The sequence below is a fragment of the Micropterus salmoides genome, unplaced genomic scaffold, assembly GCF_014851395.1.
Source record: "Micropterus salmoides isolate LMB-PRFRI ecotype aquatic unplaced genomic scaffold, ASM1485139v1 Ms_hic_scaffold_22, whole genome shotgun sequence".
In the NCBI taxonomy this organism is placed as follows: Eukaryota; Metazoa; Chordata; class Actinopteri; order Centrarchiformes; family Centrarchidae; genus Micropterus; species Micropterus salmoides.
In genome coordinates this window covers 20,507,193-20,525,749 of record NW_024041373.1, presented here as the reverse complement: position 1 = coordinate 20,525,749, position 18,557 = coordinate 20,507,193, and the positions used below count along the sequence as shown (strand labels likewise).

General features: G+C 42.0%; 1 protein-coding gene and 1 long non-coding RNA gene across 2 annotated transcripts in view; one reads left to right on the top strand and one right to left on the bottom strand.

Annotated features, from left to right (window-relative positions):
- Positions 1-18,557, top strand: part of grid1a (glutamate receptor, ionotropic, delta 1a) — a 260,845-nt gene that overhangs the window by 20,752 nt on the left and 221,536 nt on the right. The window lies entirely within an intron of this gene.
- Positions 352-7,210, bottom strand: LOC119917581. The gene is made up of 3 exons (XR_005447305.1): positions 7,047-7,210; positions 5,218-5,277; positions 352-1,430 (listed from the first exon to the last, which is right to left on the bottom strand). It is a non-coding gene; the product is annotated as an uncharacterized LOC119917581 (long non-coding RNA).

The following is an 18,557-nucleotide window of genomic DNA, read 5'->3' as shown; positions in this document are numbered from 1 at the left end:
AACACATCTACTTCCACATTTAAGCAGACAACGCTGAAAATCTCCCACCCAGAGATGGCTTTGTTTTGTCTAGCGTTGCACGTTCACCATAGAGGAACAGCGCGCAACCTCTGTAATTGCAATATGCATCTTTGCTTTTATTCTAAGTACAAAAATGTTTTGTCAGGATTACTTTGTCAACATTAACTGAGGTATTCATAAATTGAGATGAAAAATACTTTTTATAGATGCTGTTGAATGAAGGGCTTAGAGGCAGGAGACGGAAAGTTATACAATAAACAGTGGGTGTCAGGCATCAAAATTGAAAACAATAGGCGCAGAACAAATGATGAACAAGAGCGCAAGGAAACATCCTTTCTTACATACTTATTTATGAATTACACAGAGCTGTCAACACAGCCATGTTTTTCATTCTGTTTTTCTTAGATGCTGTGTTGTGAAAGAAACTATTGTTATGGTACAGACTTTTGCAGAAACATGAACCAGAAGATTTCCCTTGTTTTATAATGCATGTGGAGGAATGTGACAGTGTATGACTCATTGCACATTGTGTGTTTGTGTGTGCTTTCAGATGAGTTCCTCTCGAAGGAAGAGGGCACGATCGTGCAGTTAAACAGGACAAATTACTAGGTCACACACTGCATGATAAGGCCTCTCTGTCTTCTTTTCCCCCAGGGGCCAGACACTTGTGTAATTCATTAAAAATAACATGTTCAGGTCATTTACATCTTCTCTCTGGGGCAATCATAGGATCAGCCTGAATAATTACTCCTCGCCCTTTTCCCACACCATTGGCTGAAAGGTAGTGCAGGTAAAGTTGCTACCATCCTGCGAGTGATTAGGAACATCACTCTTTATCCAGAGGTCTGTAGTATATGTCCTCATCTTAGCAAACATCTGCATCTCTTCTGCTGAAGCATCCTTGCACCAGACACCATGTTTCTGCAGGTTCTATGAGTGACAGATTGTAGCTGGTAGGCAAACAAACTGTAAAGTATCACTTTATAATTAGTTATTCAAACATCCAGTTCATGTAACAAGCTGCTCTCACATTTGGCTGTCAACATGAACTTGACATGAATTCATGAATGCAAATACTGTAAATGTAACAAAACAAAGTAATACAAACATGGTACTTGCAATTTAAACAGTAGAATAATTCAGCAGTCAACTCTTGTAAAGAAGATTATTATATGAAATCCAATGAGAATTTTGCTAATGAATCAAGGTCCTTGAGGTCATTTATTAAGCAATAATGGCAGTCTCTTTCATTGAGACCCCCCATTCTGATGAAGTGCTTTGAGAAACTGGTTCTTCAGCACATAAAAAACAACATCTCAGCCAGTCTGGACCCTCACCAGTTTGCTTTCAGAACCAACAGATCCACAGAGGATGCCATCTCCACTGCCCTCCAGTCAGCCCTCACACACCTTGAGAAAAACAACACCTACATGAGAATGCTGTTTGTGGATTTCAGCTCAACATTCAACACAATCTCCCCCATGAAACTGATCAGCAAACTCAGCACACTGGATTTAAATACAACACTCTATAATTTGATATTGGACTTCCTCACAAACAGACACCAGTCAGTTTGGATTGGCGGACTCACCTCCTTCACTCTTGTGCTCAACACTGGAGCCTCCTAGTGCTGTGTGCTCTGCCCCCTCCTGTTCACGCTGTACACCCACGACTGCATCCCCCGACATGCAGAAAACTCTGTTGTGAACTTTGCGGATGACACCACCATTATCGGCCGGATTTCAAACAACAATGAGACTACGTATCAGGAGGAAATTAATAATCTTGTAGAGTGGTGCTCAGAGAACAACCTACTGCTCAACGTCAGCAGAACCAAGGTGCTGATCGTTGCTTTTAGGAAGAAGGAGATAAAGAGACACACTTCTGTCTCATCAGTGGTGCTGAGGTGGAGCAGGTGAATAGTATCAAGTTCCTGGGAATCAGCATCACGGAGAACCTGACACGGTCGTCTCACATCTCCACGCTGGTGAAGAAAGCTCAGAAACGACTGTATTTCTTGAGGAAGATTAAGAAGTCCAAATTCCCGTCCCAAGTTCTTGTCAGCTTTTACAGAGGAGCAATAGAAAGCATCCTGACTGGAAACATCACAAGCTGGCATTGGATGTGCACGGCCCAGGACCGGAGGGCTCCGCAGCAGGTGATTAAAACTGCTCAGAAGATCATCTCCTGAACATCAATAACAACGGTGAGGTGAGGTGCCTACGCAGAGCCCAACGGATACTAATGGACAGTACCCACCCAGCCACAGCCTGTTCACCCTGCTGCCTTCTTGGAAGAGGTATACTAGTTTCTGCTGCCACACCACCAGACTGTAGAGCAGCTTTTCCCCCCAAGCTATCAGACTCTTAAACTCTAATTCATCACCACTCACCACTGCTCCAGTGATGATAGTTTATTTCTGTTTACCATTTTTCATAATTGATTCTGAGAAAATAATATATATTAATCAAGTCAAGTAAATTTTATTTATATAGCCCAATATCACAAATTTGCCTCAAGGGGCTTTAAAAATCTGTACAACATATGACCCTCTCTATCCTTAGACCCTTGATTCGAAGTATTTGTTATTTGCAGTCCTAGTACAGAGTTGATATTTGGCATATAGGGTGTGACCTCGTCACCCTCCATACCCATACATCACCTTTTGCATAGTATGAGAAGTGATGATTTCCCCCCAGCGGCGGATTGGACTGGATAGAGGCTGATGCTTAAGTGGATGTGGGAGCTTATGAAATTGTTTTGTTCTTTTCAGATGAGCAGTACAACAGCAAGCATGCCAGATTGTTTAAATACACTGCCCTATTGTTTTTTGGGGGGACTTTAAGACATTTTTGCATTTATTGAAGAGATAGGAAAGTGGATAGAGGCAAGAAACGAGAGATGGGGTCTTGTGGGGTTGACCCACACTACCTATACACTACCTATATATGAAGTATTTAAAACTATTTCCACCTCAACCAGCTACAACAGTACTTATGTTCTAGTTATGCTTTTGTACGTAATTATTAATCATCTAATCAATATATAGTAATTTTATTAAATTTTGCTGATAATACTTATGTAGTTTTACTTAAGTAGGAATTTGATGCAGTAATGCAGTAATTTAACTTTAATGGAGTGTTTGCATGTTGTTGTATTGACACTTTTACTGAATACTTCTTCCACAAGTTGTTCGTCATTTATCTTTTGAATACTATTGTCATTTCTCATTACAGAAGAGCAACCTGTAGTGCTTAGAAGGCAACATTTGAGCAGTTAATAAATGCAGGGTTGAGGGGATGATGGCACAGTAAAATGGAACAAAATGAAGGGTGGAATGAACAGTGAGAGATCAAGGCACATAAATCACTGTATGTTTCAAGCAGAGGGAAAGGCAGGGCCATGGCTTTGATCCCTGGTGTGATGGGCACTCAGGCGAGTTTTATTTTGTGGGCTGGTGGTAGGTGGTAAGAGACGGAGGCGACCTGAAGGTCCCTGTGCCAGGAAAAAAGTTTAACTCTTTCTATGCGCCGCTTCCTCCTCTCTGTTTTCATCTGTTTTTTTCAGCAGTTTGTCTTCATTCCTCTGTTATTTCTGCTATCCAGCTCCCTCTGCCGGTCCCCAGAAGCCCCCCGGGGTCAGAGAAACTCCTAAAAATACACGGTGTGTCTGTTCTAACTTTAAGACTCTTGAGTGTTTGGTCTAAGAGTAATTCACAATGCCTTTTACCGCACATCAGTGGTATCTCAGCCGTCTGTCAGAATTATTCATCAAACCAAAATGTGCTCCAGACACCACTTGCTTTGACAGATCATTAAAGAGGTGGTATTATGCTCATTTTCAGGTTCAAAATCCTATTTAGGGGTTGTACCAGAACAGGTTTACATGGTTTAATTTTCAAAAAAAACCCATATTTTTTGTCATACTGCACATTGCTGCCGCTCCTCTTTTCACCCTGTGTTGAAGGCTTCATTTTAGCTATGGAGTGATACATCTTGTCTCTATATGATCTTTGTTGGGAGTTACATGGTGCGTTCCATTTGACATGGGAAGTCAGAATTTCCGAGTTCAAAGGTCAAAATTTCAAAGGGAATGTCCCCTTAAGTCGGATTACCGAATTCGGAAGTCGGGAGAATCGCACTACCCCGACTTCGTGATCCAAGATAGCTGTTGGTGTATCAACAGTTAGTGAAAGCTCTAGTTTATACTGTTTATTAGCACTTCTGTGTACTTGTGTCTCATAGAAATGTTCGTACACAAAGTGCTGTCTAACAGCTGGATGTGGTCGTGTTGCTACAGTGTTTAGTATGAGTAAATACTGCACAATGCGTTTTTTAAATCAACTGGCGTATCAATAGCTAACCTGGCTAGTTGTAAACAACGGCTGGCTGGGCAAGGTTTTCCGACTTGTTAACTGGAACGCCGTCAACTCGGTTGTGACGTCATTCTCAGCTCCGACCTTCGACTTCCGAGGTAAATGGAATGCAGCAACACATGCACAGTTCCTAGTTAAGGGCTACTAGCCAATCAGAAGCAGAGAAGGGCGGGTCAGCAAAAGGCCGGTAATAGCCAATCAGAAACAGAAAAAGGCGGGTCAGTGAAAAGACAGTAAACAGCTTCGATTCAGCTGTAGACTACATGTTGCCAACCAGCTTGGCAGCATGGACTGGAGCAAGAGTTTCAGAGTGGTGAGTTATTAATCTGTAACAAAAGTATCTTTTGACCATAAAGTTTTAACTTAGCTCTGTCTCTACATCACAGTAACAACTTTATGTCCACTGACTGCCTGGAGGGTAGCTAGTGTTTGGAAGGGAGAGGAGAGGTGTGCTGCAGCTCAGTGTTTTTCCACTGGTGTTTTTGAGGGCGTGTCGGACTAGCCGCTCGGTGAGCATTATGACACATATTTACTTGTAACATCACAAGAAAGGGAAATAAAGGCTGGACTACAAACAAGCTGTTTTCAGGCAGTTCAGAGCAGTGTTTTCTGTGGGAGATGGGAACTCCCTTTGGGGTGGACATTGGGCGTTTTCACTTTGCAAACCTATTACATGCACAAAAAACATATGTAATTCAATAAAGTAGAGGGAGAAAGCCAAAAAGCTTAATACCACCTCTTTAACTGTACATGAAATAATAACTAATAAGTAAATAAATATTCTATATAAAGCTGATTTATTGGCCATCACCGGTTATTACCTGGTAAAATTGGTGGTATGTAGAATGAACTCATCAAAGGATGAATAGTTGCTTGATCACCTGGAAAAATGTATCACAGTATCACGATGGTGTTAGATGTCAGGTGTAATCGATTGACAAGTCAATATTTAAATTTCTTACATGTATAAAATCTGTGACACAGTATACAAAATATCCAAAATATAAAATCATTTTATCTCTAATCATCCTAATCTAGTCTAAATCAATTCATTTACATTAAACATAAACATTAAAATAATAACAGCCAATACCTTATGTAGAGATATGAAAACCATCTGAGTGCATTATCATTAAATATTTTATATAATTTTTACGCATTTATTAACGCCAACAATTTAAAAAAATATTATTATTTTGAAAGTTCGTTGCTCACTTGCTCTGAATACACATAGGCCAACGGTCAAACCATAGGTCACAGGAGGGGTGGGATGTTGATCAGCCTGCAAATAACCCACCCAAACAAGCAGCGGAGGGAGAGTTTGGCAGACGCTGGATGCGTGTGGGAGAATTAAGACAGCGCTCCACAAGTAAATGGCAGGGACTCTATATTTCACTGTTGCTTTTATGTTTTATGTAAAGCACTTTGAATTACCTTGTTGTTGAAATGTGCTATATAAATAAACTTGCCTTACCTTGCCTTGCCTATTGACAGTAACCATGGCAACGGCTTCTGTGTGCTACACAGCTGTAGCCTATTTAACTTAAGTTAAAATTATAGGTTGCATAACTTAACCTGATAGGCCTTCATCTATTTTTGCATGGATTCTCTGCAATGCGAATTCCCTGCTGATGATATCCTATTTAGTAAACAGTAATAGATTCTGGAAACTCACAAACAGCGAGGATCAGTCTCTCTTCCAATGATTTGTGATGCACTTCGCGAACAAAAAGTTCAAGACAATTCAACTTCGGCGGCGGGCATGTGCGTGAGGCCAGTACAACCGCGACAGTTTAACAGGAACGCACCCACTTGTCGCTACCTCAATCTAACAGGAAAACTTGATACTGATTGAACATAGACTGTTTATGCTGCTCCCTGATAAAATAAAAATGTTTCTGCTGATACCTGTTCAGAAACCCCCCCCCAAGAAAACTGGACTTTAACATGCTTTTACAAGCTTTAGCTTTTAGCTTTGGTTTAATATTTGATTTGATTACATTAATGTTTACGTTGAGATTTACAAGAAATATTTTATTGCTACTGTGTAAAGGGAACACTACTGGTAAAAAGCACCTTTTTTTTTTTAAAGTGACAGCAAATCACATGTTATTGCACTTCTGTATATATAGCAGTACATTTAAATTAAAAGTACGCAATACACTACTTTAGAATTCATTATTCAATTTTGCACGTAACAGTGTGATTAATCGCAAGAAAATTGTGATTAATCGCGATTAAAAATTTTAATCGTTGCCCAGCACTAATTATTTTATATTATATAATTAACTCATTGACCCCATGCACAATTCCCTTGAATACAAATGAGTCTTTAGAATACAGTTAAAGTGATTACAATGAGCCCAACAACTGACATAAATACTGAGGAGTCTGCAGCATTTCTCCTGTTCTGACCCTTTTACAAATTATGTGACAGCTGTCAGATTTGAAATGGCCAAGATATGTTGGTTTGGGTGACTAAACTGTGTAACGTGTTATCATGTGCGGTAGGCAAATAGTCTGCAGACACATGATGCATACAGCAGCAGAACAACATGTAGTGTTTTTACAAGAGCAGCAACACTGAGAGCTTCAGTTTACAAGCTGTTAGCAAGTCAGACAGACAAACCAAAACTAAAAGTTAACTCACCCTGCATTTGCTATAAGGCAATTTTCTTCAGTCAAGTTTCCCTTAGCAATCTCATAAAAAACAAAATACGACCAGACTTCAGAGTGACAAAATCTCTGCAGCGCTGTCTTACGCCATGTTGTCATTGACCCAAACAAACCCACGTTGCATACTGCGCTTGTTTCTAGGAGGAATTTTACCATGGTTTATCATTAAACCAGAAACGGTTTCATCTCTAGGGTGGCTATTGGGTTAGAGGCCCCGAAGAGATTAGAGTTGATAACACAGGGACAACAGTTACTGTACTGTATGTGGCAATGAGTATCAAAGCCATTTGCCAGCGTATCGCCTCTGCTCTCCTTTGATTACCCCAGTTGCTCTTCCACCATCTTTTCTATAGACCTTTAAAAGCACTTCTTCTAGCCTTATTCTCTTCTTGTGTTCCTCTCTTTCTCTGTGTTCCTTCCTGAGAGTGGTCTCAGAGTGAGAGTTACAAAAGGTTGCTGGTTAGACAGTGGAAGTTGTTTGGCACCATTTGGTCTGATAAAGTTACTCGAGGGGATTTTCAGAACTTAAATGGGATCTGAAGAAGTATCGGTAGATGTAGGCTGAAGGTGATCTGACTCCATTCATTGATGCTTGGTTCTACCCATATGTGGTGCAGTCACTGTCTCCCATGGGTCTGCTTAGACTGGTTCAGTCTGCCAAGCAAAGTCAAAGAGAAGCCACTGAACTTTTTGCACCTCTCCACTTCTGTCTGTTGACTTTTATACAACCCTGTAAATACAGTGAAACTAGATGGAGGGGGCTGTAATTTGCTCATTCTCTCTCACACACACATACATTATGCATGAATATACATTTATATACATTTATATTATCCATCATCCCTTTGTGCAAATAATGTGTTTACTGTATGCATGAACCTTATCAGCCGATAGGGTCAACTAGTTTCATGTTCACCTTAGAGAAAACATGATGAAAAGAGACCATCTACATCTATAGACTCGTAGCTAATTGTTAGACTGTAGCCAAACCTGAGTGCATGACCTCTTAAGGTGTAAAACAGCAGAGACTACAGAGATTTCTTTATTGTATTTATGTAAATATGAATGTGTTGTTTTGCATCATAACACTAAAGAATAGCTGCTAATGATGCCCTTCATTTACACATGCTCAAATATACAAAGAAACTAATGTAATACTCAACAAGCAGGGTGTGAATAATAGTGAGGAATTATGATGGAAATTATATGTACATGCATCTGGCCCCATGTGTACATGCTGTGGTTCTGAACAGATACAATAATACTATAAGTGATTGGTTATTATAAGCGTTCTTTTTGCATGTTCTCATTGTGTGTGTTTCTTTGATGCACATCTGATTCAATCCTTTGCATAACTAGATGCGTGTGTGTGTTCCTAAACAAGGGTCTGACCACTTTAAAGCTTGCGTCTGTGAATCACCAGTCGGCTCTCCCCTGACACAATGATAAGGCAGGCTATTTGCTCTTCAGAAATTAAAAAAACACTGCAGTCCCCTTCCTCCATTTTTCCCTCAGTAACTCCACATTCACTGGAATCCACTCTGATGTGCTGAAAAGCAGCTGAGATCTGAAGAGCTGGCTGCCCATGGCTCATCCCTCTCTCCATCTCTGTATTGATGACTTTACTGCATGAGACCCCTAATCATTTAGTTGGCTAGATTTATTTGGATTAATCCGTTGACAGACAATCACAGAGGTACACAGGCAGGAAAGTAAATTTCACACACACACACACACACACACACACACACACACACACACACACACACACACACACACACACACACACACACACACACACAGATGCATTTTCCTGTGCAATGCCATGAAGATATTTACCCAATAGCAGGCAGGATTGTTCTGTGATGAGCAAAGGTTTATTTTATACATGCAATGCAAAGATTACACTGCAGATCTTGTCGTTTGAGATGGTGAATGTGTCAGACCTTGACGATCTTAGAGACAGAAATACTTGTTTGACGTTTTGAGAAATGCTATTTTCCCATATTTCTAGTCTTTATGCTTAGCTAACTGGGTCCAGCTTCATATTTATAGTTTTCTCAATTTGTAAGAAAATGAATAAGCAAATTATCCAAATTGCCAAACCATTCCTTTTTTAATCTTTTTACAGTCACCCATGCATATCCTTCGACCAGCATTAAATATGTCCGCTGACAACAGGTATTTGGTTACACATTTTTAAAGTTTAAACATCAGTGACATTAAAGGCCTCAAACACCCACACAGCTGTTTTCAGTTATTCTGGCTGATTAAACCTTTGCTCAGGTTAAAGTTAGGTAGAGTTACAGTATGATGGGAATTATATGAGGTATTTATTAATAAAAATGATAAATGTGTAATTTGTCAACAAAGCTGACGGGAAGAGTGACCTGTGTGGGTGAACAGGGCCTTTAAGTGAAATTTCCATTTTTAATTTAGACACATTGTCTAAATATAACACATCTACTCTAATGTCTGATGTTTCAAAATCAGTATTTTTTTTTATTTTGCAAGGGGCTCAGACTGAATCTGTTTTTTCCATTTAATGGCTTTTCATAAAGCATGTGTTCTGGTCGTATGTTCCCTAGGTGAGTCCTAACATAAGGGCTACGTTAATTATTTTCCCTGCAGGAAAGTTACAAACAGTTGTGTCTTCTGATCAAAATATCTGAAGAACATGTGCAAAATGGAATTAACAAATGCTGCCATACAGAGTCAATCCTTCCATCTATCCATTGTCAACAGCTTATCCTGTGTGTCACGGGGGGCTGGAGCCAATCCCAGCCTACATTGGGCGAAAGGCGGTGAACACCATGGAAAGGTCGCCAGTCCATCGCAGGGCCATGCAAAGTGATAGTGACAAATACACTTTCTCTCTCTCTCTCGCCCACACATACACACACACACACACACACACACACACACACACACACACAGAGGAGATTGTAGTTTGTTTTATACCATGTCCCAAATGTCAGACAGCAGATGATGATGGTAATGATAGAATGGTCATTGTCTAACATTGCTTTTATCTATTTGCTGTTCAACAGTAACATTTACATTTAAGTGTTTCGAGCTGTAATTGAAAATCATAACTTTAAGGTTATGATCCTGCAGATATTCTTACTGTCATAAACCATGTGGTGCTACAGTATTTTATTGCATATTATTTTGTTGAATGTTTCTTGTTTTGTGTTGTATTGCTACACCTATTGCTTTACATTCCTCTTGTGCACTTTTGTCTAAATAGAATGCCATCCAGAGACAAATAAAGATGAAACAGACACAAACAATGCATCACTTAATAGGTACTCCAGCATTTATGTTATTGGCCAATCTAGTGGAAGAAGTATCCATCAATTGAATCATTGGTCATTTATAATGTTTGTTACCATTGAACTTTTGTAACTAAGTGGGGAAAGAATGAGTCTTTTGTTAAAAGCATCCAGCACCATGCAGACACTTATTGACTGATGATATTGAATTTATATTTATTAGCAAGTTCCATCAAAGCAGAGACTCTAACCAGTCAAAAATCATTCTACCCACCCACCTTCCCTCTCTGTATCCCCTCATTTCTAACTGTGTTTTCCTTTGTCTTTTCCGTCTTTCTTCGACCAACTTCTCTTGAGCCTTCTCCTTCAGCCTGGCACGGAGTCAAACCTTTAGGTACTGCATCATCCACTGTCAGTGTGGGTGGGGGGCTGAGATCAATCGCTGTGCTTCTAATGCAGTGCTTTAGCATACAAAGAGTGCTTTGAGGTTGATGCAGTCCATAGGGAAATCATGTGATGCACTATTTATACTGAAGGTACCTGTAGCTGGCATTCTCAACTGTTATTTTATGTAACCTATCTCCTATTATTTCTTTCATGGCCAGCATAGTTTTATTTTTATGACATTATGCACTCAACTCTGCCAGAGAAATACACGACAGCCTTTTAAATGTCTTTATTATTTTCTGTCAGTGTCCAGTGATTCTGAAGCAGCAAGGGGGGCCCTTTGAACCACACTGTAAGTCAATACCTGTCTTGTGTTTATTTCTGAAGTCTTGGCAACTCCCATGGATTCACTGCAGGTGACATTTATCTTAGTTCTGACCTTTCTCAAAATGACCAGTGAATCAGATCATTACACCTCAAATATCTGGCTCCTCCAAGCAGATAAATTACTTGCCCATAATGAAATTGTCATCCTCCTCAACGCCCCTGTGTTTCCTACCTATGAGATCACCAAAGAAAGTGAATGGGACATGCCATATACTGTTCTGCCCTAAGAGTAATAAGGCACTCTAACCAGGAGAAATGAATGCTGTTCTTTTGCAGAGGAAGGATGTTATCTTACCTTTCACACTATTTTCACTCATCGGAGTGAAAGATTTAGTACATTTTGAGTTCACATCTTGTGTATGCCAGGTTCCCATTACCTATAGGCCTCTCTGGCAGGATGAACTTCTAACCTGCCAATTATTCAGAGGGTTGGATAGAAACCCGTCTTTTCTCTATAGATTTCCTGTTGCTGTGTGGGGCTTGGATTGATCACATTCAGCAGATACTTGGAAACGGAAGCAGGAACTGGGGATGCTGACAGGCAGATAACATTTAACAAACAGACATGCACACATATGCAAATACCCAGGGGTGGAAAGGGTATAATAATTTACTCAAGTTCAAGTTCAATTACTTGAGTAAAAATGTACTCAGATAAAGGTAAAAAGTAGGTCTGTTAAAATGTACTCAGGGTACAAAGTATGTGAACTCTTTGGAATTACCTGGATTTCTGCATAAATTGGTCATAAAATGGGATCTGATTTTCATCTAAGTCACAGCAATAGACAAACACAGTCTGCTTAAACTAATACCAAAGAATGTTTTCATGTTTTTATTGAACACACCATGTAAACATTTACAGTCAAGGTTGGAAAAAGTATTTGAACCCAAGCGTGTCCTCCATGGAAAAAACACCATATAGGTTGTTTCAGCCACACAAAATTACAACTCATGTTTACATTTATTGTGGCAGTGACTTCTAGTGGCCGTACAGCTCAAACACATGATAAAGACTAGATTACGTATTATAAATAGCAATAAAGTTGTACTCCACTGGTGGTGAGTTGGGTGGAAGGCAAGCAAGTTAGTTATATTTCGGTTTAGACCTGCTCTTTTATGAAAAGCGCTATGAGACAACTGTTGTTGTGAATTGGGGCTCCACCAGCATTCGGTTCCCGAGTGAAACAACGTAGCTAATTCTACATAACACAAGTTAAGTCGTATTTCGAATGCCACCGGTAGGGGCACTATTTTAAGATACGCTCTCATATGAGTCGTATATGGAGGTTGGTTAAAACGACCTAAGTTGTCATTTAGTTTGGAGGACTTGTTGGTGAACCCCTAAGCTAATGATTTCTCCAAAAGCAAATTGGAGTCAGTCAACCTGGAATCCGATTAATGAGATGAGATTGGAGGTGTTGGTTAAAGCTGCTCTGCCCTAAAAAAAATAACACACCAATTTTAATTTTGCTATTCTCATGAAGGATTGCCTGATGTGAACTGTGCCTCGAGCAAAAGAGCTCTCAGAAGACCTACAATTAAGAACTGCTGACCTAGAAAGGCTTACAAAGGTATCTCTAAAAGCCTTTATGTTCAGCATTCCACAGAAAAAATTGTCTATAAATGGAGAAAGTAAAGCACTGTTGCTACTCTCTCTAGGAATGGCTGTCCTGCAAAGATAACTGCACGAGCAAAGTGTAGAATGCCCGATGAGGCTAAGAAGGATCCAAGAGTGTCAGCCGTAGACTTACAGCTATCTCTGGAACATGCTAACATCTCTATTGACGACTCTACAATACGTCAAACACTGAACAAGAATGGAGTTCATGGGAGGACACCGCGGGGGAAGCCACTGCTGTCCAAAAGAAACGTTGCTGCATATCTGAAGTTTGCAAAGAGCACAACCCTATGTGTGGAGGAATAAAGGCACAGCACACCAACATCAAAACCTCATCCCAACTGTATAGAGGAGGAGACATCATGGTTTGGGGCTGCTTCGTTGCCTCAGGGCCTGGAAGGGCTGCTGTCACTGACGGAAAAATTAATTCCAAAGTTTATTATGAAATTTTGCAGGAGAAAGGCCATATGTCCGCCAATTTAAGCTCACCAGAAGATGGGTGATGCAAAAGGACAACGACCAAAAGCACAGAAATAAATCAACATCAAAATGGCTTCAGCAGAAGAAAAGACGCCTTCTAGAGTGGCCCAGTCAGAGTCCTGACCTCAATCCAATTGAGATGCTGTGGCATGACCTCAAGAGAGTGATTCACACCAGACATCTCAATAATATTGCTGAACTGAAACAGTTTTGTAAAGAGAAATGGTCCAAAATTCCTCCTGACCGTTGTTAAGGTCTGATGTGGAACTACAAGAAAAATTTGGTTGAGGTTATTGCTGCCAAAAGAGGGTCAACCAGTTCTCATCAGGTACATGGAAGCCTCTTTAAGACACACCGGCTTGCCCGGCCACGCCCCATAGGTCACCTATAAAGCACCTGCGCTGGCGTGAAATCACTGATTGTTTGATCTCCACCTGAGCTAGGGTACGTGCGTGAAGACAATCTCCATTACAAAGAACAGGAAAACCAAAGAAGAGATAACAGGGAAAAGAACATCTTTCCTGTTGTAGTTTGGGAACCTGTCTGCGGGCAGCCTGCTTGGATTGCTGTTTCCCTTGTTCCCGGTTGTGGAGCTGTGTGTCCCCCCCTTTCTGGCGTATTGCTTGCGGTCTCGTGAGCTGACACGCCCAGTTGGGTCCGTGCTGAGCACAGACATCCAGTCGGCTAACAGAAGAGACAGACGCTTCTGTTTTCCTGCTGAACCGGCATCTCCACGCTGCCTTAGGTGAAAGCCCAGGTCGGCGTAAGAAGGCAACTCCCTCGAGCGTATTGCCGGCGCTGTCGGCTCACTCGCTCAGGGAAGACAATAGTCTGCGTGCATGCTGCCGCTGTCGGCTGACACCTGACATCTCAAACACAAAGAAAAGTGATAAAAGAACAGAGGCATGGAAGTATGGAGCTTATGGAAGGCCAACAGGGACATGATTGTGTGGGCTGTAGTATTCCTTTGCTATTTGAAGGTGGCCACGACCAGTGTGTTCTGTGTTTGAGCCACTAACAAGCCATATTGTCCAGGGAAAACCCTGTCACGCATGGATTGTTTTATATTGCCAGCATGTACTAGGGAGGCCCGCTGCTGCTTTTTCAAAAGAAAGTGAGTATGCCCCTCTCTTTCTGGGTCCTGGCAGGTTTACCTTCCTCCCTCTGCTCTTAGACCTTCAGCAGACCCTTTTCATAACCCCCCTCCCCCACCCACCTCCATGTTGGATGAGGAGGATGTGGACGTTGAAACTGTGTTCTCCTCCGAGGACGGTGACTTGTCCTTGGGCAGAACGTGGCAGTGCACGTAGGCGGTGACTCAACGGTCAGAGCTTCGACCAGCTTCTCAGCAGGGCGGTCGCAGCCCTGGGTATTGCACCCCCTAAAACCCTGACAGCGCCCCTCTCTCAGTTCGATGAGAGTACGGTGGTGCGCTCCACACTGGTACAAGTCCCTCTTCTGCCTGACTTTAAGGACCTGGTGTGTAAACAGTTTGACTCACCGTCAGCCACACGCAAGTGGTCTAGATCCTTCAGGAGGTTCTCGAACGTGCAAGGCAGGGAGCAGGTTGCCTGCGGGCCCCTCCCCCCGATGGATCAAGCCCTCTCTCCCCTGGTCTTTCCCTCCAGCTCAGTGCTTGGCAAGGCCACCTGCCCTAGCAAGAAATGCAGGGTTATGGATGGCCTGCTGGCTAAGCTGCATAGAGCTATGCCTACGCAGACCTGCTTGGCTAATTCTGCGGCCACTATGTCTCTCTACCTGTGCCACCTGTCTCGTCAGGTGTCGAGGGGTTCTGTCAGCCCCAGTCCTATAGAGGAGCTTCAGGAGGCTTCCTCTTATCTTTCCTCCATTATGAAGGAGCAGGCAGTAGCTGCTGGCAGAGCCTTGGCATCTTTCACAGTTGCAAGGCGCCACCTGTGGCTGTCTTAGTCCCAGCTCCAACAAGCAGATTGTGACTGTTTGCTGAGACTGCTAGTAGAGCCTTCAGCTATGTTTGGACTAGACGCAGCTACACTGTTGCAGCAGGCACAGGAAGGCTGCGTGGTTGGCTTTGGGTGTGGACCCATGGGTCGTTTCTACCATGACCCACGGTTACCAGATACAGTTTTACTACAGACAGTGACAAGGTCTGCCACCTTCACCATGGTGAACGACCCTGGTCATGCAGAGGTACTGCAGAGAGAGATATCCACCCTCCTGGCAGCTATACGGGAGGTGGAGTCTGGGGATCCGCAGGCTGGGTTTTTCTCCCGTTATTTCGTGGTCCCCAAACAGGATGGGGGACTCAACAAATACCTCCGCCCCCTGTGATGCAAGATGTTGACGGTACCCAGGGTAAAGCAAGCCATCACAGTAGGAGGTTCTGCCTTTCGGCATTTCGTTGGCTCCCTGGACCTTCACCCGCTGCATGGATGCGGTCATTGCACCCATGAGGCAGCGGGGGCTCAGGATCCTCAATTACCTCGAAGATTGGTTGATTTGTGTAGATTCAGAGGAGCTATGCCACTGTCATATAGCTCTGCTCCTGGAGCACATTCGGGGCCTGGGCCTTTGTCACAACGACAAGAAGAGCAAGCGCCAGTCCTCCCAGGTGAAAACATTTCTGGGCATGGTTCTGGATTCCAGGGGAGCTTGCCTTTGCCAGTTTCAACTGCATTCGCAGGTCAACTGGGGGCTCTGCCTTCACCTAATGGGCTTAATGGCCGCCATAGTGCAGATAGTTCCCCTTGCACTCCTCTACATGACACCTGTCCAAAGGTGCCTGCTGAGCCTGGGCCTTTGTCCACAGGGCTTCCGCCAAGCCAGGGTCACGGTCTTCCGCAGGCTGTACCGAGCCCTTCACTGGTGGCGGGACCCGACCAATATACAGAGAGGAAGTGGACTGGGACCAGTAGTTTATCGCCGACTGGTCTTCATAGATGCGTCCCAGGCAGGCTGGGGTGCCGTCCACGATGGCTGTGGGGTCAGCGGCCACTGGAACAGCCCCTGGGTGACCCAGCATATCAATGTCTTGGAGCTAAGAGCTGTGCACCTGGCGCTTTGCCAGTTTCTGCCCAGACTGAGAGGTCGTCCTGTCATCGTCAGGATGGATAAAGCACAGTGGCGGCGGCCTACATAAACAGGCAAGGGGGGCTATATATATATAATATTGTAATTTTATATTTTTATATGATGAGAACTAATCAGTTAAACAACACCTAGGCTACAAAATGTACATTAACATGTTGACAATAAATAAAAAGAGCTATGATGAGCTATACGATATTGGAAAAAACTGACTTTGCAATATTTTTTTTTCTGCAATATACAGTCCCCTCCAAAAGTATTGGAATGGTAAGGCAAATTCCTTTGTTTTTGTTGTTCACTGAAGACATTTAGGTTTAAGATCAAAAGATGAGAAATAAAAAATTATACTCTCAAGACTTTTTTGATTGCACCATCCTTTCTCTTTAATGCAGTAAACACATTTTAAACAAACTAATAAAAATAACAAAAATTAGAGCAGCTATACACAAAAAAACAAATATAATTTACTGCAATAAATAACTGTATCAACTAACAAATCTGGCCTTCCAGCTGTGAGAGAAGTGACCCAGCAGCACGGTCAATGCGTCCATCCTTTTTCACTGCATTTTCTAAGGGAAAAAAACAATAACAAAACAAAGTACATATTAATTAATTTACATTAACTAAAAGTGATTATAAAATGATGGTTTTGCATTATTTAAAGATGTTATGTCTAATTTCTGGGGGGTTTTTTGTTTTTTTTTACATGTCTTATATACATGAATTTTCAAAAAATGAAACTGTTGTCTCATGGGTTTCACATTAGTGGTGTGTGTGTATGTGCCCTCCAGTTAAGAGATTAGTGTGCCTATAAACAGTATTTGCTCATAATACTAACATTTATTAAACTGATTAGGCTACACTTTAGAAAACTGTGGTTAGAATGCAGAACAAGTTGTTAAGTAAAAAAGTAAAATAAATATAGCATGGGCATAAGCATAACTTACCAACTGCAAAATGCAATGTGTGGCCAAAGCACTGCAGCCTGGTCCACTTGTTCAGGGCGGCAGCTTTTACCATGTTCGCCGCATTGTCTGTTGTTATACAGATTTGACGTCTCTCATCTAGTCCCCAAGCAGCCACCGCTTTTCTCATCCCTGTTGCAATGTTCTCACTTGTATGATCCTCCGGGAAAAATACCATTTGCAAACAGCGACTTTTGAGTTGGAAGTCCTCATTAATAAAGTGGACGGTCAGACTAAAATGTAGGACTCTGTTGTCCGTCTGAACCACAAATACGTGGTAGCAGCATAATATTCCACACATGACAGCTCGATTTCAACTTGTGCCTTGCATTTGTCGTACATTTGTCAAGTGTCCAGATCATGTTTTTGAAACCCTTTTTGATTTCTGTATTGATTGGAGCCATGTCTTTAGTGAGGTGCAAAGTTATCGCACAGTACATCAGTAATTTCTCTCTGCCATTTGGAACCTTTTTAATACAGTGCAACACTGAAAAAAGCATCCGAAATACTTTGTTGCTTTGGATGGCTTTCACTTCTCGCTTTGATCTGGTCATACTGAGTTTTGTGATGCCGATTTAAGTGATCGAACAAATTACTGTGACAGGTACAAAAAGCAATATTGGGCTACATTCACAACATAACCTGACACCTTAACCACAGAATAAAGCATCACCAAGGCAGACAACACAGAGAGGTATAGACAACATAAACACACATGAAATCAAAAGAGAGCTCGTCAATTTTTACACACCGGCCTACACACCTACACACACACACAGACACATGGCGCATGGTTGTTGAAGTTCTCATCTGGAGAGTGAGTTTGTTGTTGTACTCATCTATAAGAACGGCATTCTCAGAGCTTTGTGCACGTCAAAGTACTCCACAATCTGCTGAAAGTTCAACTTCTCTGCTCGTGCATAATACAACCGGTCCACTTCACCTCTCTGGCCCCACTTCACTCCTCCAATTCAAAAAGTCTTGAGCTGAATGAGTTCTCTGCAGTCACCTCGGAGACTGTCAAAAACAGCAGAAAGGCCTAATATCAGAAATTCTTCAGACATTACTGGAAGATCCACCATGAGCATGATAGTATTTTTTATTTTAGCAAGACCCAGCATGCACCTGTTGGTCACACAACTTCATGGGTGTGTTTGATTTGGGTCACTTGGTGCACCTATGCTGAGTTACAATACGGCTAATCTTAACCATAACCCAAAGTGACATCCTTCATTTTAGTTACATTGTTGTGCTTTTTTGTGCTGTTCAGTGAACGTACACATACAACATGTATCATGTGTCACCTC